At 45.2% G+C, this 20,346-nt stretch overlaps 1 long non-coding RNA gene across 1 annotated transcript; it reads left to right on the top strand.

The window, feature by feature from the left end:
* Positions 1–14,090: 14,090 nt before the first annotated feature.
* LOC138102770 (uncharacterized) lies at positions 14,091–18,780 on the top strand. The gene is made up of 3 exons (XR_011147529.1): positions 14,091–14,656; positions 14,748–15,396; positions 17,405–18,780. It is a non-coding gene; the product is annotated as an uncharacterized lncRNA (long non-coding RNA).
* Positions 18,781–20,346: the final 1,566 nt, after the last annotated feature.

Genomic DNA, 20,346 nt, shown 5'->3' with positions numbered 1-20,346 from the left:
TAAACTGGGGGAGTTACTCGGAAGGGGGGCCAATCACTGCTCAGGGACTGGCTGGGCATCAGTCAGCAGGTGGTAAGCAAATGTATTGTGCATTACTTGTTTCTCTTGAGTTCTGTTACTCTTTCTCTCTCTCCTTATCATTACAATATTATTATTAATATTAATAGCATATTTTGTGTTATTATAATAATATTTTGTTTCAGTTATGAAGCTATTCTTATCTCAACCCACAAAGTTTACCTTTTTTTTCAGATTCTCCTCCCCACTGGGAGGGGTGGGGGGAGTGAGCAAGCAGCTGTGTGGTACCTAATTGCTAGCTGAGGTTAAACCACAACAGTCAAGCACAGATCAACTGTTTCAGGTTTCTGTGTAAGTACAAGATAATGATTGAACTTGGTATGTTTTCCAGTTGTGTTGCTGCAATATCTACAGAGGAACACTGAAGGTCTGTGTTACTTTGGGACTCACATAAAACAATTCATTATGCATAGTGGTGATGTCGGTAGTGCATGCCAAATAGTTAAATCTAATGTAGCATACAGTTTCATTAAGGCACAACAAAATTAATCTATCTCTTCCCACCAGGAGGTTTAAACAAAAGCAATGGAGAAGGAGATGCGTGTAAAAAGCAGCAATTCATTAATAAAATGGACACATGTTAAATAATTAGGCTTATAACAATAGATTAGAGGACTAAATGATCTCTTTTATTTGCCATAAAATATGAGCAAGTCCGAACCCTTTGTTCTGGTTTGGCCAAATTTAGAAATATATCCTCTGAGAGAAGGCACAACCACACCTCCCCCACCAGGTTCTGGAAAAAATAAATTTTCCTTGAAGGAAAGTGAAGGAGATAAAACTATTTATTTAACAAACACACGGGAAAGGAAAATAATGCTAAATAATAAAATCTGTCGCTGTGGAGGAAAAAACCTGGGAAAGTGTTAGAGTCCTCCCTTTGGTCTCCTTGGAGCTGGGGCTGGGCCCAGGGCCAGGCCCTTTGTGCCTGGTGGAAAGTCCTCCCGATGTGCTCTGATGTTAAAGCAATCAAGCAGTCCAGTAGAAAAGGGGAAAAATCCAAAATTCCAGGGAAGGAAAAATTCAACTCTCAGTCTCTCTCCGGAGAACAAAGCAGCTGAACCACTGGCCAAAAAACTGTCCCGGAAGCAGCAAGCCAGGTGCTTCCTCCCTCCCCTGCTGCAGGTGGGAAAAAAAAATTGCTATCTGTGGGTGACCTTGAACAAGCTGCAAACTGCTTTGCAAAAGTTTTGCTCAGTTTTTTCCTTCCCCCTCTCAGGCTCAGTTTAGAGGCATAGAAAGGCACAGGAATTAATTTCTGGGCATAGGCAGCGATATGGGATACACATCATAAGGTCACCCCAAGACACCCGAGTGTTGGGTTAGGCACATAAATGCAATCTTAACTGCCTTCTGATTTCCTTCCATGAAAGATGTGCACATGCAGATCAAAATGATGCCAATCGTTTCTTTTAATAAATTCATTCTGGTTTGCAGAAACTGCCTGTGGGATACTATTTGCATTCAGTGACTTGGCTTCAGATCTCCATTGGGAAATTGAAAATGAAAGAGTTAACTCAAAGAACCACAGCTGCCATAGCTGTCACTAAACTGATGTACAATAACTCATGTAATATGCAATTAATCATGCTGAAACTAAGGGGCTATCAACAGAGGGATGGAGCTTTCTCTTGCCTGATTAGTAGTGATAGTTAAAAGGGACAATTGTCTTTATTAACTCCTGTGTCCCCAGTAACACAGAATCATTTGTTAAACAACATGTTCAAACAGCATAGATGCTGCTTGCTTAAAGCTGCAAAGGAAAGAGAAATGTTTAAAAATAGGCTACATTTATTCTGGATAAGAAAATCCCCAAATGGACAGACCTTTGAATTAATCAAGTAATCAAGAAATTCCTAGCCCTTCTGTACCTTAATTTTCTAGTTTAGCTGAACTCAGCAGGAGCTTTCTTTCCTTATACTTTCTGTTTACAGCTCTCAGCTCTGTCCTGGAGGGAAGAAATCCTCCTAATCACCTGTGGTAGGTTGACCCTGGCTGAATGCCAGGTGGCCACCAAGATATTTTAGCACTCCTCCTCAACTGGACAGGAGGAGAAAAATAAGACAAAAGGCTTATGTATTGAGATAAGGACAGGGTGATCATTCACCAATCACAGACAAAATAGACTCAACTCAGAGAAATTAATTTAATTTATTACCAATCAAATCAGAGTAGGGTAATGAGAAATAAATCCAAATCTTAAAATACCTTCCCCTCACTGTGGTGGCCAGTGGGCTTGTGGTACAAGAGACAAAGAGAGCCCACTGGTGGGACAGTCCCTAGTTCCAAAAGATCCTCCCCAGGTTAGGGTGACAGAAAAGGCTTCCCCCAGGATGCATTGTTCTGTTATGTTAATGTACCCCAGTTCTGCTTCCCCGGTTGGCCTATTGGCCTCCCCACCCCTCGTTACTTTACACGTCCCTGATCTAGAAGGTTCTCCACTCCCTGTTCCCCCCATTGGCCCTTGCCCCATCACCACTCCCTCAGAGCTTCCCCATTGGCTCCCTTACCCTAACCCCACCTGTGTACTGCCCTCATGCCCTTAGATCATTGGTCCCTGGTGCTCAATCCACTCCCATATTTAAACCTGGACCCTCCAATGTTCTTTGTCTTCATCCCTGGAACCCTTCATGCGTGTGACTGCAATAAACCTCTCCCGTGGAACTCTATATGAAGACCCTTCCTGCATCTTTGCTGTCGACCCATTTTAAGGATCTATCCGTGTGTGAGAGCATGTACACGTGTGTGAGTGTGTGGTGGTCCTGCCAAGCAGCTTTGCCTTGGAGATGCTTTTGAGAAGATCGTGGCACCTCACCATCCAGCACCCACCCAGCAGCTGGAGACTGCAATACCTCACCCCTCCCTTCTTCCCAGGCTACACTTCACTCCCAATTTTCTCTACCTCCTCCCCCCGAGTCACACAGGGGGACGGGTAATGGAGGTTGTGGTCTCTTCATCACACAGTGCCTCTGCTGCTCCTTCCTCCACAGGGGAACTTCTCACACCCTTCCCCTGCTCCAGAGTGGGGTCCCTCTCATGGGTGACAATCCTCCACAAACTTCTCAAACATAAGTCCTTCCCATGAGCTACAGTTCTTCACTAATTGCTCCAGTGTGGTGCAGTTCCATAGGATGCAGGCCTTCAGGAACAGAATACTCCAGCAGGAACTTCCCACAAGGTCATGGACTCCTTCAGGCATCCACCTGTTTTGGCATAGGGTCCTCCACAGGCTGCAGGTGGATCTCTGCATCCCTGTGGTCCTTCATAGGCTGCAGGGGCACAGCTGCCTCGCCATGGTCTTCACAACAGGCTGCAGGGGAATCTCAGCTCTAGTGCCTGGAGCACCTCCTTCCCCACCTTCTCCACTGACCTTGGTGTCTGCAGAGTTGTTTCTCTTCCATTTTCTCACTCCTCTCTCCTCTGGCTACCATTGTTGCAGCAGGTTTTTTTCCCTTCTTAAATATGTTATCACAGAGGCACTACCACCATTCCAGATTGGCTCAACTTTGGTCAGCAGCAGGTCTGTTTTGGAGCCAGCTGGTATTGGCTCTGCTGGACATGGGGGAAGCATCCAGCAGCTTCTCACAGAAGCCACCCCTGTAGCGCCCCTGCTACCAAAGCCTGGCCAGAAAAACAGAGTACAGCACCAAGCAGTGCTTAGAGGACAAGGTGAATTCAGGGCACAGGGAAGCCTTTGGGGGTCATCTGCAATGACTTCAACACTGGGGAGCATGGGACTCATCCCCAAGGCTCTCCAATGGACTGCACCAGGCTGTGGGGCTAGAGTCTAGTCTGCATGGAGCATTGGCTGGGTGTCAGTAATGAAGCATGGATGTCATATGCTAACAGTTTTCCTCACTGAATACTCAAAGCTAGAATACTTGTATGCTTTAAAACTCATGTGAGAGTCCCTAAGAACTAGGAAAGGGACTGTAGTGGGTTGACCTTGGCTAGGCCAAGGGACATTAAAACAAAACAAGATGTATGTTGAGAGCCCAATATTTCTCTCCACTTTCCAAAATTACTCTGCCAGAATCTAGAATGAGAAACAAGGTTTGAAGACAGCAGTAGTATCACAAGAGTTAGCCTTGTAGGCAATATGAAATTATCACCCCAAGGGAAATATATCATGCCAAACTTAACCCTAGGAGGTAATTAAGTACAATGCATCCATTCACCCACTTCCTGCCTCCCCCTCCCCCCCATCCCACTCCACCCCTGGTGAAACAGAAAGGAGAACCAGAAAAAAAGTAAAACTTGTGGGTTGAGATAAGAAAAGTTTAATAATGGAAACAAAGAAAAATACAAATGATGCCGAATTGAACTTTTGCCTTTCTTCTTTTATATATTCTCTGTATTCTTTACACATATATTTGGAGCTCTGTTATTGTATTCTAGCTAGCTCCAGTACTTTTCCTTACCCTACTGTTGGGGTTTTAGTTTAGACCTAGTTTTTTCCTGTTAAAGGATTTTTTTCCCATATGCATGTTGCTAGGGGACAAATGACTGTACTTGAGAAAGACAAAAAGAGCTGCCCATTGGGAGTGGGGTGGGCCTGGCTATTCCTTTGTTTCAGTTGGGTGTGGGGTGCACGTTCGGGAGAGAGAAGCTGCAGAGAAAGGAGTTGCTGGTTCTTTTTCTTCAGCCGTTTTTTTCTTTTCTGCTGGAAACAACGTCGGGATCCCAAAGCTGTTTTCCCTGCCCTGCTGGAGGCTGGGCTGTGGCCGCCCTGCCCTGCTGCTGCTTCGAGCCTTCGCTACACTGTAGCCGGGCTTGCCCTGCCTGCCCGACCTCCGGGGGGGTTCCCCGTTTGGATTCACCTCGTCTGTCCTCTGGGATCTGCGCTCGTCCCTTCCGCTCCAGCCTGCTGCTCCAGCCCGCCGTTCCAGCCTGCCGTTCCAGCCTGCTGTTCCCGAGAGTCCGGCCAGACACCGGGATCAGCTGCCCAGGGGTTTGTGAAGCCTTTGTTCCATCCTTCCCCGGGATCCCAGACCACCAGTGCCACGTGCTTCCCGAGCTCGCTCCGGAGCTCCCCCTGCAGCCCCGGGGGAACCATCGCACCTGCCCTGCTCACCGGGAGCCATCAGCGCCCCTGCCGGCTGCGAGCAGAACTGTACCCAAGGGGAAAGGGCCTGACAGCCGAGAAGGCTGGGACTGGGTTTGTGATTGTTTGCTGTTACTGCCATAGTTATTGTTGCTTTGTTTGACTGGTTATATATATAATAGTAAAGAACTGTTATTCCTATTTTCCCACATATTTGCCTAAAAGCCCTTGATTTCAGAATTATAATAACTCGGAGGGAAAGGGGTTACATCTGCTATTCCAAGGGAGGCTTCTGCCTTCCTTAGCAGACACCTGTCTTTCAAAGCCCTTGATTTCAGAATTATAATAACTCGGAGGGAAAGGGGTTACATCTGCCATTCCAAGGGAGGCTTCTGCCTTCCTTAGCAGACACCTGTCTTTCAAACCAAGACAACCAGAAAAAAAGTAAAACTTGTGGGTTGAGATAAGAAAAGTTTAATAATGGAAACAAAGAAAAATATAAATGATGCCGAATTGAACTTTTGCCTTTCTTCTTTTATATATTCTCTGTATTCTTTACACATATATTTGGAGCTCTATTATTGTATTCTAGCTAGCTCCAGTACTTTTCCATACCCTACCCAATAGGCAGAAAGACAAAACACATTCCAAAATATTCTAAGCTGGGGGTCCGAGGCTCCTATCCTATCTTGGTTCTTCCTAGAAACCAAGGTTGAGACCTCCTCTTCGAGACATATTTTTATAAACAGAGTTTAGCCCCTATCTAGAGGAGGAGGGACTTGAAGAAGGGCTGAACTGGGGGGATTACTTCACCAAGTATTCTTCTAATTGGGGATTCTTGTCAGATATGCTAATTTGCAAAATCTATAAAACATGTATATGCGTTATGCGGTGTGTGCATCTTTGGCATTTTCCACCTGGCAAATTGTGCACCTAAGGATCCTTATAATAGAAAGGTAACCCCTTTTTATCACCCTAACTGTGTCTAGCTCATGATTTTCGGACCAGCGAAAAAAGCATCATGATTATACTAATTAAATTATACTTTAATGATTTAATTTCATTATACTAATAATAATTTAATTTTAATACTGATAATAATAGCAATAATAATAGTAACAAAAACAAGAGCAGTGAAACACAGGACTCCTTTAACATAAGCACCTTAATATTGAAAGGAATTAGATTTGTCTTTACAAACTGTGGGTCTGCTGATAGGTAAAGATAGATACTGAGAGATGAAAGAAGCAATGGGAAGAACCATAAATTCCATAGGAAAAGAAAAAAGGGAGGTGGTACATTAGAAGGGGGCCTGTATTAGGTGATTCAGGGAGTCTGTACCTCTCAAGTACCTCAGCCAATGGGGAAAGAGAGAGGGAAATGCGGCCGGGAAATCAGGATAAAAAGGAGGCTGCGTCCTCTAACAATTTGAGAGACCCCAGGGGAAATGCCCCATGGCCTCTCCCTTTATTTGAATAAAGTAACAGGACTCCTCTGTCTCCTTTTTGGACATAAACCTCTGGTGTTTGTGGATTAATTTTCCTGACAATTTGGGGGCTCTTGTCCCAGATATTTCCATGGTCCGGGACCGGTGGGCAGCGAGCGGAGCTGAAGGCACGCCTCACCCAGTTTCGGTGATCAGCTCCCCTTGGTGGCGTCCAGCACCGGGCGATTGATTGGTTCCTGAGACTGTCCAGGAGACAGACGAGTGGCAGACCAGGGGGGTCCATGAAGAGTCCACAGGGAAGGACCACTGAAAATCTCACTGGTGAGTAAAATGGGATCTTTGGGGAGTAAACCTGGGAGGGCACCCATAGAGGGTAGCACAGGTAAACCTGAAAGGGCATCCATGGAGGGTAGCACAGGTAAAACAAGGCACCATGGAGGGTAGCAAAGGTAAAGCTGGGAAGGGGCCCCAGGAAAAGGATTGACAATCCCAAAATATCTCCAAAGAATCCCTTGGAAGAATATAGAGTTGGTTTACACATTCTCCCAGAGGTAATTAAGGACATAGATGCCCAGAAGGGGCAATAAGGGAAAGTCAAGAAGGGGTCTCTACAATCCATGCCCAGAGGGAGCAATAAGGGGAGTTGGGAAGGAGTCTTGACAACAGATGGACAAATAGGGTTAATATGGTTGAAGCAAGGAGCAGCAGGACTGGGCGCGGAGCTGCGGGAGCGGTAGCACAGGCTGGGGGCCTGTTGGGGGCTGTGGGGCAGCTGGAGCTCAGCACTGGGCAGTGCCTGATCCTGCCACCCCCAGGCAGGGGTGGCAGTGGCCGCCGGCCCCTATGGGGTTGCGGGACACCCTGGCTGCCTGTGGTGCTGCCGGCCATGCCCGCCGGGAGCACTGCGGGGGTGAAGAGCTGTTTGGACACTGCGGCAGGACAGAGACCAGCTCTGGTCTATGGTGTGTAGTGAGAAGAGTGAGCACAAGGGAGGGAAAGAAGGGGTTACTGCCTGTCATTGAGTCCCTGCTAAAGGCAGGTCCTTTGGAGCCATGTATATCTCCCTATAACACTCCTATCCTGTCGGTTAAGAAACCAGATGGAGCCTACAGAATGGTGAAGGATTTAAGAATAATAAATGAAATTGTCAAACCAAGGCATCCCATGGTTCCAGATCCCTATACCAACCTGAATCAAATCCCTTCTTCACATCAGTATTATTCGGTACTGGATTTGAAGGATGCTTTCTGGAGGTGTCCAATTACAGAGGACAGTAAACAGTATTTCGCCTTTGAGTGGGAACAGGAAGAAAGGAAAATGATAAAACAATTGACCTGGACAGTCCTCCCGCAGGGATATACAGAATCACCAGTTTTGTTTGGGCAAGACTTGCAGAAAATATTAAGAGAGTTTACCCCACCCTCGGGACTTAGGTTGTTGCAGTATGTGGATGATTTGCTTTTATCAGGGTGATGCCATGAAGATTTTTTGCCTTTTCTTTTATACCCCTGTTATACCTTTTTACAACTTCTGTATTCCTAGTGCTTTTTGCCTACATTCTTGGACTTGTTTGTCAAGCTAAGAGACTAAACATTTTAGAAGCTTCGTAGCTAGGGATCAGTGTGCCCCAGACCCCAAGGTCCTCTCCAGAACACATTCTGTAAACCAACATCGAACCATCCAGGAGAAGGTTCCTTGGGGAGGGGGGCTCACTTGAGCCTCTCATTGGGGAATCTTTGATAGATATGCTAATTAGTAAAACCTATAATGTTATACCAGATCTCTGGGGATACTCGGCGGGGTGCATCTCGATGCATATGACCTGGACATGTGGACCTAAGGATCCTTAAAATAAATACCAAGATAAAATCCCTTTTCCCCTTCTAACCGTGTACGACTCTTGATTTTTAAGACCAGGAAAAAGCATCAAGGGGAACAGGAAAAGGTGGTTGAAGAGGCTACTGTGAAGCTGCTTAATTTTCTTGCTAAAAAGGGAATTAGAGTGTCTGAAAAGAAGGCGCAGTTGGTAGAGAAAAAGGTTAAACATTTGGGACACATTTTGACTGGAGGGTTATGGTGTATTGATCCAGAAAGAATACAAGAACTTTTACGAGTACCATTACTCCAGACAAAAAAGGAGCTATGGCAGTTTTTAAGGTTGGTGGGGTACTGCATAGCATGGATTGAGGATTTTTCTGTTTTGGCCAGACATTTATATGACTTTTTAACCCAAGACAGTCCTAATGTTGTGGTATGGACACCAGAAGGAAAGCAAAGCTTTAGGAAATTAAAAGACAAATTGGTTAATGCCCCAGTCTTAGCTCTTCCAGACTCAGAAAAGGAATTTGAGCTATATGTGGATGTTAAACAGGGCCACGCTAAAGGAATTTTGGTGCAAGAGCACAGGGGAACACGGCGACCTGTTGGTTTTTTTTCCTTAGCTGTCAGACAGTGGCCAGAGGCTGGCCTCATTGTCTGTAGAACTGTGCAGCCAGAGCTCTGATGGTAACAGAGGCCCGAAAACTGACAATGGGAGGATATCTGATTGTTAAAGTTTCACATCAGGTTAAAGCTTTGTTACCTGAAAGAACCTCTAAGTGGATGACCAGCGCTCAGTAATTACAATATGAATCTTGTTTAATGGAACAGGAGGATTTAGAATTGAAAAGTGGGGAAGGATTTAACCCAGCCTCCTGTCTGAACAGCCCTGGAGAGGGGGCCCAGGACGAAACCCATGACTGCATTCAGGTGATAGATCTCCAGACCCAGGGCTAGGGAAGATTTATGAGACACTCCCTGGCCTGAGGGAGAAAATGTGTTTATTGATGGCTCTTCAAGGGTGGTAGAAGAGAAGCAAGTTACAGGATGCACTATCATTAATGCAAGGGAATTGAAGGAAAGGGGGAGGTTACCGCCCACCTGATCAGCTCAGACAGCAGAGCTGTGTGCGCTTGTGAGAGCCTGTGAATTATATCGGGACAAGATAGTGAATGATTTTACTGATTCTAAATATGCATATGGAGTAATACATGCATTTGGGAAACTATGGGAAGAAAGAGGTTTATTAACCTGCAGGGGAAAAATGTTAGCTCATGAGAACTTAATTTCTCGCCTATTGGAGGTGGTGAATTTACCAAAAAGGGTGGCAATAATCCACATCAGGGGACATCAGGCAGGGTGCTCAGAGGAGGCAATAGGTAACCGACTGGCTGATGAAGAGGCTCAGAAAGCTGCATTGTTGCCAGAAATCTCTAAGATTCTCCCCTTGCTCCCAGTACCTGCACCGCTGCCAGAGAAACTGTCTTTTCCACCAGAGGAGCTTGAGATAATTAAAAAGGGGGGCAGAGGAAAGAGGGGATAATTGGTTTACAAGAGATGGTAAGCAGTGGATACCAAAAGCTTTGGCCTTACAGATATTAACACAACTCCATGAAGGGAGCCATTGGGGCTCTCGAGGATTGGCAGAAGCCTTCCTCAAAATGTATGTTGCTGTGGGTCTTTTTACTCTGGCAAAGCGAGATATTGAGTGTTGTTTGATTTGTGCTAAAACCAGTAACAGGGTTACAAAGAAAATTGCCAGGGGAGGGAGGCCTTGGACTGTACGTCCCTTCCAAAGATGCCAGGTGGATTTTACTGAAATGCCCTGTGTGACAAGTTTTAAATATCTTCTTGTTGCCCACCGACCACAAACACAAACCAACAGAGACTCAGTTTATGCGGTGCTTTATTCAGGGCCCGGGGACCTGGGGACTGGTGTCCCAAATCAGGCTTCCCAAAGACCTATCGTTTCACTCAGCTCTTTATACAGTTTCAAACATTGGCACACATACAAAACATTAACAATTGATAATCATACCCCAAGCCGTATATCTTCATGGTTGTCTAGTCTTAGATAATGCTCAGTCGAACTCCCACCACTGAAATCCCCCTTGCATGCAACATATATCGACCCAGAACTATTTACTTTTAGACATGTTCTCCATGCCCAGCTAATTCACTACTCCTAACTTCCCCACCCAGCACATTCCATTCCTGTTTCCCAAGAGAACTATTTCTACACCTGAGGCCTTACAGCCTAGCAGAGCCTTAGCCTTACTACTTCTAAAATCCAATATCCTATCCTTTTTGTAACAAGTCCCCCCTTTTGAGCATCCTTCGAGCTTCTTCTGGGTTCGCAAGGATGCTCAACAATTCATGTTGCCTTTTCGCGATAAGCAGGAGGTGGAGTGGCTGGTTCTGCCAGAACTTCTCTTCGCATTATCGCCTTCATTATTCGCCGAGAGTGTTGACCTTCCTTGACAATCATTCCTAAAAGACACTTATATACTATTAAGGCAACTAAAATGATTATAACAATCATGATTCCATACTGTACAATTGAGGATATCCACCCGGACATCCGAATTCCCAGGGAGCTGAACAGTTCTCCAACCCAATTATGTTCTGCCTCTTTCTGAATATTATTCACCTTTCCTTCAATCTGTTCTAATTGACTTATATCCTTTTCTACTTCCTGTGTAACATTCGGGATGTGAATGCAGCAATGATCATCTCTACCATGCAGATATCCACATATGCCATGCTCCTTCAACAATATCATATCTAAAGCCATCCGATTTTGAATTGTCATCCTAGACGAAGCTTGTAACTGCAGATTTAAGTCCTTGAATCCCTTCTTGGTCACAGCTGCCAACCTTTCTGTTTGCCCCAACAATTTGTACATTTCCCTGTTTCGATATGATGATATTGGTGCAAAGAGAGATTCTAATACCCACCCAAATTTAACTCCTGAAGAAGGTCCATGCCAATCTTCCCCTTCTTCTAACCCTATGTCTCCAATTTCCTGACTTATATCTCGCTTATGTCTCATTTGTATTTCTGAGGCCGTCAATTTTGTCGATTTCCAAAGAGGACAAAGAGTTGGAACTCCTAAAGTAATTTGTGTAGTTGGACCGTCTACCGGCATATGAGTGGTCCAGTGTCCGTGACCCATTACCCAAACTAAATTTCCTGGAGCTCGGATTGATGTAGTTTTACAGTTTAACTCTCCTTCTGTATTTTTGTCTTTTATCGTGTGGTTATATCCCCTACATTCACAGCCAAATCTCAAAAGTACCTTTACAGGCAGTAGACTCACAGACTCACTTGGGCTGTCACAAGTGAAGACCTTAGTGCAATTCCAATCGGTCATTCCAGGTGCATCTTTCCTCCAACTACCCTGTCCTTGATAGGTCTTTGAGTAAGTTTGGTTTTTCCGTCCCTTCCAATAAATACACCATTGAACTGTTCCTATGTAACTATAGGTTTCTAACAAACTAGGTCCCCAGATTGTCTGCCATTGCTCCATGGTAGTTGTGTTTGTAACATTCTGGCATATTATTTCAAAATATTGTTCAGTTGCCGGGACTTCTAGCGTTTGCCTCTCATCGTATTCACACCATCCTACTCCATGGAATCTTCCGATTTTGGTAAATACAGCATTCGGAAGCTTGTAACAATCTGCTCGGTTCCCCGGGGTTTTCCAGTGTTTCCTTATCACATTTGTCCGATTAACCAATTTAGTTCGGATCCTAGTCTCCTTGGTACAACTTAAGGTAACTGTTCGATTAGATGCAGGCATGTCTGGAGCTGGTATAATTCCCCATGGTATAGGATCTCCTGCCGCATGGGGCAAAGGCAGACATGCAGTGATTGCTGATACATTTTGTGTTTGCCCCAAATCCCTAATTAAACCCACAATCAGATTCTCTGGTTTGGTTCGGATTTCATCCTCTGGTACCTGCCGAGTCACCCTTGTTCTTTCAACATAAACACTAATCGTCCCGGTTGCCCACCAATCATCTCGAGCAACCCAACACCAGTATTGTCCATTATCTTGCTGTTCCAGGACCTCTTTAATTACTAACACTATTTCTTGGGGTTTTCTTCTAATTTGATATTTCCCTTGAGCCACCAAGTTCTGTCCTCCAAACCACCATTCATACTCAGTGTAGCTTTCAGTTGGTATCCTACATCTTAAAACCAAATCCTGCCCTTCCTTTGCGTTATATATTTCCTGTTCAGGCTTGATTCCTCGATCCTGTTGTAATACCACTTCTACCTTCCTGACCCCATAACCTCCCCTATTACCACAAACGAGAACACAAAGGTATTTACCCTCCGATCTACCAATCTCTGAGTTCGTTATATTCAACCATCCTCTGCTTTCATTTCCCTGCGTCCACCAACTTGTCCCTTGTACCTGTGGATTCCACATTTCCTGTGTCGTGTTCCATTTCCACCATTTCATTCCAATCTGTTTCTGACACCCTGTCTCAATTTTATGAGTACATTTTATTCTGAGAGGAGGTCCGTCCCACATATCTACTTTCCCATTTGGGAGAGTCACCTGGACCTTATTTTCCGGTTCTGTTTGGGAGATATTTAAAATGTCAAGATTTACGAATCCATAATCATAACTCCCTTTTATCCAAACTATACAAGCATATTTTCCTGTTCTGGCCTTTGTTACATTGGATATCTGCAGGGTAGTCCTACCTTTTTGCTGCTTCTCATCCCAGACCGTTTCTACTCCTTTATCTTGAATTTGATCTTTGGTGATCAATTTCCATCGTGCCCTGACTCTGTCCCATCCAGCTCCCTGGTCATCGACAAACAAACATGTGAGATTTACATTTGATTTCTCCGGTACCCACACCCTTGATTCAGGTATTGTGATTTTAACAAAGGTTTCAACAATCATTATTTTACTCAAGAGTAACAACAACAGCATTAATTTTTGGCTTTGAACACCATTCTTGTGGGAGATAGGGGTTCCACCGACCATCGGGAGGGGACCTTTTTGACCCGTGTGTAATGGATCCAGCTGTTGATCCCGTCGACCTCGACGGCGGTGTAAGTTGTCATTATCACTTGATGGGGGCCATCCCATGTTTCCTTCAGAGGCTCCACCGACCAGTTCTTCACATAAACTTGGTCTCCTGGGTGAATATCGTGAGCAGGAGTGTCCAGAGGTAACGGTCGATTCCACTCCAGCGTGGATCTCAGTGCTGCAAGGGTCTTATTTAAAGACAAAACATAATTTACAATCATCTGATCCCCAATTACATGTGGGTCCCCTTGATAGGTTACAGCATGATATGGTTTGCCGTACAAAATTTCATACGGACTTACCCCTATCCTTTCTCGTGGTTTAATCCTAATCCTCAGAAGGGCTAGAGGCAATGCTTGGGGCCACTGTATTTTAGCTTCTTGACAAATCTTTTTAATTTGATTTTTCAGAGTTTGATTCATTCGTTCCACCTGACCACTAGATTGAGGTCTCCAGGGGGTGTGTAAGTGCCACTGAATTCCCAGAATAGTAGAAACTTCCTGCACGATTCCTGCAGTAAAATGTGGTCCTCTATCTGATGATATTCCTAAAGGAACCCCAAACCTCGGAATAATTTCCTTGAGAAGGGTTTTCACTACCTCCTTGGCCTGGTTCGTCCTGCAAGGGAAAGCTTTGGGCCATCCTGAAAAGGTGCACACATAAACTAGTAAGTACTTGTATGCCTGAGATTTTGGTAACTCGGAAAAATCTATTTGCCAGTAATCCCCTGGTTGTGGCCCTACACGTATTTTCCCCATTTGGACCTGTCTTCTAACCAACGGGTTATTTTTAATGCAAATCGGGCAGGTGGCATTTATTCTTTTGGCCATTGTTATCATCGAATTAGAGAGTACTATTTTCTTTAGATGTTCTACCAATGCTTCTGCACCACAGTGGAGTTTGTTATGTTCAGTTTTCATGACTACTTTCATTAATTCCACTGGCAGTATAACTTGTCCGACCGGTGTTACATACCATCCTACAACATTCCTTCTTGCTCCAGTGAATTGTGCCAACCGTTCATCCTCTGGAGAGTAGCACGGTTTCTCTTCCAAATAAGGTGCAGCGGGATTTTCTCTTGTCGGTATCAGAGCCATTTGAGTCCAGACCAATCTGGCTGCCTTTTTCGCAGCTTCATCTGCCATCCGATTCCCCTGAAATTCCTTCCCGGAGTCTGCTTGATGACCTCGGACATGCATGATCGCTACTGCTTTAGGTAAGTGTACAGCTTCCAACAACTGAATTATTACTTCCTTATGTTTGATCTGTGAGCCTTGAGAGGTCAAAAGTCCTCTTTCTTTCCACAGAGCCCCATGGATGTGAACTACACCAAATGCATACTTTGAATCAGTCCAAATGTTCACTTTCCTGTCTCTACTAAGGACCAATGCCCTTACCAACGCCCATACTTCTGCTTTTTGCGCTGAAGTTTCCGGAGGCAGTGCTTTAGCTTCCACTATTTCCTGGAGTGTCACCACAGCATACCCTGCATACCTGGTTCCATGCTCCATAAAACTGGATCCATCCGTAAACAGCTCCACATCGGGATCTGCCATCGGGACATCTTTCAGATCTTCACGGCTGGCATACACTTGTTCGATCACCTCCACGCAGTCATGCTCCAGTTCTCCTTCCTCTTGGGTGGACCTAAGGAATTCTGCTGGATTGAGATGGTTGGTTATTTTCAATTCAACATCATCTTGTTCCCGCAACTGAGCCTGGTACTGCATCATTCTGCTGGAGGAGAGCCAATGCCCCCCTTTTTGTTCCAAGACGGCTATGACCATGTGAGGTACATATACCGTGATGTGTTTTCCCAGTGTCAGTTTCCGTGCCTCCTGAATTAGGATTACCGTAGCAGCCACTGCTCGCAAACACCCTGGCCACCCTCCACTCACCATGTCTAGCTGTTTCAAGAAGTACCCCACGGGCCTCTTCCATGACCCCAATCGCTGTGTGAGTACTCCTAAAGCTAATCTCTGCCTTTCATGCACATACAATTGAAAGTCTTTTGTCAGGTCAGGCAGACCCAGAGCGGGGGCCTCTTTGAGTGCTTGCTTCAATTCCTGAAAGGCCTTGTGCTGTGTCTTACCCCACTTGAATTCGGGTTCCTTGATTGTTTCATACAGTGGTTTGGCCATAAGTCCGAAATTCGGAATCCACAGGCGACACCAGCCGACCATTCCTAGAAAAGATCTTAGTTCCTGATTATTTTGTGGTACAGGGATTGCACAGATGGCTTGAATGCGGTTCACCCCTATTCTCCTGACTCCTTGTGATATTTCACATCCCAGATAAATCACCTTCTGTTGCACCAGCTGCGCTTTTTCCTTGGATACTCGGTATCCTGCCTGACCCAACATGTTTAATAGTTCAATTGTTAACTTTGAGCACAGTCCCCGCTCCTCTGTTCCCAGGAGTATGTCATCCACATATTGTAAAACAACATAAGAAAAAGGAGAATCTTTTACCTTGGTAGTTTTCCATTCCTCTAACTCCTTTGCTAGCTGGTTTCCAAAAATGGTGGGTGAACACTTAAATCCTTGTGGCAACCTGGTCCATGTTAACTGTCGCTTGCGGCGAGTGTCTGGGCTTTCCCATTCAAAGGCGAAAATGTGTCGACTCTCGGGGGCCAGTGGGATGCAGAAGAAGGCGTCTTTTAGATCAATCACTGTGAACCACTGAAAATTCTCAGAAATCGATGTTAACAATGTATATGGATTGGCCACCACCGGGTGTATATCTTTGGCAATTGCATTTACTGCTCTCAGGTCCTGCACCAACCTGTATTTCCCATTTGGTTTCCTTACCGGAAAGATTGGAGTATTAAATTCCGATTCGCATTCTTGTAAAATCCCTAATGCTATAAATTGCGTGATCATTGGGGCAATTCCTTTCCTGGCTTCCAAACTGATAGGGTACTGTCGAACTCTTACCGGGTGTGCCCCTTCCTTTAATTCAATTTTCACAGGAACGGCTACCCTGGATCTGCCCGGGGTCCCTGTTTCCCATACCCACGGGACTACTGCCTGCTCTATTTCCTGGGGTATCTCCTCTGTCTTTGTCTCTTTAATCACAAAAAGTTTTGCCAGATTCCCCTCCGGGATTTCTAGTTTAGCACGCCCTTTCTCAAATATGATTTTTGCATCCAGTGCCGATAATAAATCTCGCCCTAACAAGCATTCCGGGCTGCTTGGCATATATAAAAACTGGTGATCCAATTCTTTGTTTCCAAATTTGATTTCCAGTGGCCGCAAGAATGACCTCTCCACCACCTCCCCCGACACCCCTACTACTTTCACAACTGAATCACTTAACGGTCCTATTTGTTCATTGATTGCAGAGAAAGTGGCTCCTGTATCTACCCTAAATTCCCTGGGCCCCCCGTCAACTTCCAGGACCACTTTTAGATCTTTATCTAGTCAGCTCTGATTTTGATAGCTCCCCATCATAAAGGCTTGAGCGACACCTTGTGGTCCTGGCGCGAAAGGGTTTAACCCATCATTCGCATTCATTCCCTGATTCATGGGATTCCCTCCTGGAAAGTTACTCATCGGTGTCCCCATCCCCAAATTGAGGGGGCACTCATTCTTCTAATGACCTTCGGCGAAGCATCGGGCGCACTGATTGGGCCCCAATTTACCTCTACCCCTACCCATCATCTGGTTCCCTACATTCTGATTCACAAAACCTCCGAAACCACTTCTTCCCCTGCCCCCGTTTCCTCTGGTTCTGTTTCTAACACCATCATTCCACATTTCCTCTGCCAGTCCTTTTTTCCTATTAGCTGATAAAACAAATCCAAATAGGGTATCTCATCCCACTTCTCATTTTCCCGTAAATACCGCATCATGGGGGTTATAATTTCAGAATTAATAGTGCCATTCCACGGCCACTGCATCCCCCCAGTTTCATATTCAGGCCATACCTTATTACAATAATCAATCAATTCTCTTTTCCGCAGTTCCCGTCCCAATTTACCCTCCTTCCAATGACTTAGCAAACACCCGAGGGGAGAATCCTCCGGAATATCCTTATCTGAACTTGACAAAGCCCGAAACACCCGCAACGGCATCATTCCAGAGGTATGCAACCACACAATAACGCACACAACTAATAACACACAGACTAATACCAATGCCAATTACCACAATATCCAATTCCCTCCTTGCTTATCTCGTCGCCGCAAGAAGCAAGGGCTGGCTCGGCAAAGCTTTCGCTCTGTCTGACGGCCAGCGCCTAGGCTTTATAATCCCAAACCAATGCCCCAACCCTGCGAGTAGAGACTCGTCTTACCGGGCAGGCTACCACCACCGGTTTAAAAGGAATAAAGCACCTTGTGGGCTTACCTCACGGTTGTCCGTCGGACGCGGGGTCGGGCATGGGCTGATGTCTCCCCAGAAATCACCTGGTGCCGGCACGGAGCAGATCACCCCGCGAACCGCCCCTACGACCCCCGGAGTCCCATCTGGGTCGCCAGAAAACTGTTGCCCACCGACCACAAACACAAACCAACAGAGAGTCAGTTTATGCGGTGCTTTATTCAGGGCCCGGGGACCTGGGGACTGGTGTCCCAAATCAGGCTTCCCAAAGACCTATCGTTTCACTCAGCTCTTTATACAGTTTCAAACATTGGCACACATACAAAACATTAACAATTGATAATCATACCCCAAGCCGTATATCTTCATGGTTGTCTAGTCTTAGATAATGCTCAGTCGAACTCCCACCACTGAAATCCCCCTTGCATGCAACATATATCGACCCAGAACTATTTACTTTTAGACATGTTCTCCATGCCCAGCTAATTCACTACTCCTAACTTCCCCACCCAGCACATTCCATTCCTGTTTCCCAAGAGAACTATTTCTACACCTGAGGCCTTACAGCCTAGCAGAGCCTTAGCCTTACTACTTCTAAAATCCAATATCCTATCCTTTTTGTAACATTCTGGTAATAGTATGTCAGCTAACAGGGTGGCCAGAAGCATTTCCAACTGCTTCAGCAACTACAGGATCAGTTATTAAAGTATTTTTGGAACAAATAATTCCAAGATACGGGATTGTGGAAGCAATAGACTCAGGGGAACTCATTTTAAAGGAAAAATTCTTCAAGAGGTTATGACTGCGTTAAAAATACAATGGAACCTCCATACCTCCGGCAGTCCCAGAGCTCAGGCCAGATTGAAAGAATGAATGGAGAAATAAACACCTTCTGAAGCTAGTGTTAGAAACTAAGATGCCATGAGTACGACTTTTGCCACTGGCTTTGGCAAGAATAAGGGCCAAATCCGGAGGAGATATTCAATTATCTCACTTTGAATTGATGTTTGGAATTCCTTACCCTTGTAATTTTCAACCTAGTGGGGGGGGGGGGGGGGGGTTAGAAATAAGAGATGTATATTTAAAACAATATGTTACCCAGATATTGTTTCTTGTGAAATCTCGTCAAAGAGAGCTGAGGAAGCTCAGCTGGCACAGACCCTGCCTTTGGACTTTGCTATTCATAACATCCAACCAGGAGATTGGGTCCTAGTTAAGGAGTGAAAAGAAGCACCACTGGTGGTGAAGTGGCATGGACCTTTCCAAGTGTTACTGACCACAGAAACAGCCGTCAAGACAGCTGAACACGGGTGGACCCATCACACTTGGGTCAAGGTCTCTGAGGCCCCGAAGATTTGGACATCTCCGGTGGAGGAGGACGTAGGCTGCGACTGACACTCCTCAGGAGTGAACCGGAGCAGTAGCCAGTGCATTGACATTGGGGGAAGCCTCGTGTGCCTACCCACAGACTGTCTGCTGAAATAGTCTGTGTGGGCATCCCTCCTTTCAGATCTCCAGTCATTGGGGAGCTAATCCTTGCTGTCATTGTTTTCTTTATGTTAAGTGGTTTCTGTGCCTTCACTCGCCACAGGTGGTGGGGAAGACAATGTGAGAATTAGATTAGGTGATTAGATTACACCATTAGAATGTTTTTCTTAATAATCTTATCTTTATATTGTCAGGTAGGTTTGGGCCAGAGGTGGGAGAATCACTTTTTAGTCCTAGGAGAAGAAGTAGCAAAAACCTTTAACTTTAGCAATTGTTGGGTCTGCAGAGGCCCAGGAGGATCTGAAGACTGGCCATGGGTAACATCTCAGGTTACCTCCAAACTGGTCAGGAATATGTTATGTAGGGTATATTAGACTGTTGTTCTTTTTGCTACCACAAGTTCAGGGAAATCAGTTAGGAATCAAGGTATATGATGATCTAATTAGAGAAAAGTGGTCAATTGATGCAACCCTGGCTGGAGGGAGTACCCAAAAGTGGGGAAAAGATAAATGGCCACCTGAGCGAATCATACAACACTATAGACCAGCCAACGTGAAATCCTAATGAATTAATATCAGGTGCCAGAGAACCCATTTATAATTAAAATTGGATAATTACGTTACAAGCTGTCTTTAAAATAATAACCAACCAGAGAGCTACAGCTCTTGACCTTCTTGAAAGTTAGCACATGTACCAGTCCAAATGTGGAAAGGATGGGAATGGGACACGTTTTGTGGTTACCTGGTGGACTATGGGTTAAACGAATGCTTTTTTCCTCTTATGTGCTATAGCAACTCTAATCTTTTTACCATGCATGATCCCTTGCTGAGCACAGCTCATTCAGCAGGCGATCAAGGGGATGCAGGTAGTAGCCATGCCTACAGATCCAGAAATGGCTACAAAAGGACAGAAAATTATGTCACTGCAAATAATTGCAAAACCAAAAAAGACCCAGGAACAGAAAGTTAAGTCAATGATAACTAAGGTTTGTAAAGACAATTACTGAGAAAATAAAAGAGGAGGGATTGAAAGGAATGAGAAGGAGGTGTCTTTACAAACAAACTGTGGGCCTGATGGTAAGATAAGGCCAGATACT

The sequence above is a fragment of the Aphelocoma coerulescens genome (assembly GCF_041296385.1).
Source record: "Aphelocoma coerulescens isolate FSJ_1873_10779 chromosome W unlocalized genomic scaffold, UR_Acoe_1.0 ChrW_unloc_scaf_1, whole genome shotgun sequence".
Classification (NCBI taxonomy): domain Eukaryota; kingdom Metazoa; phylum Chordata; class Aves; order Passeriformes; family Corvidae; genus Aphelocoma; species Aphelocoma coerulescens.
The sequence above is the reverse complement of the archived record's forward strand: the minus strand, read 5'-3'. Positions and strand labels throughout refer to the sequence as shown.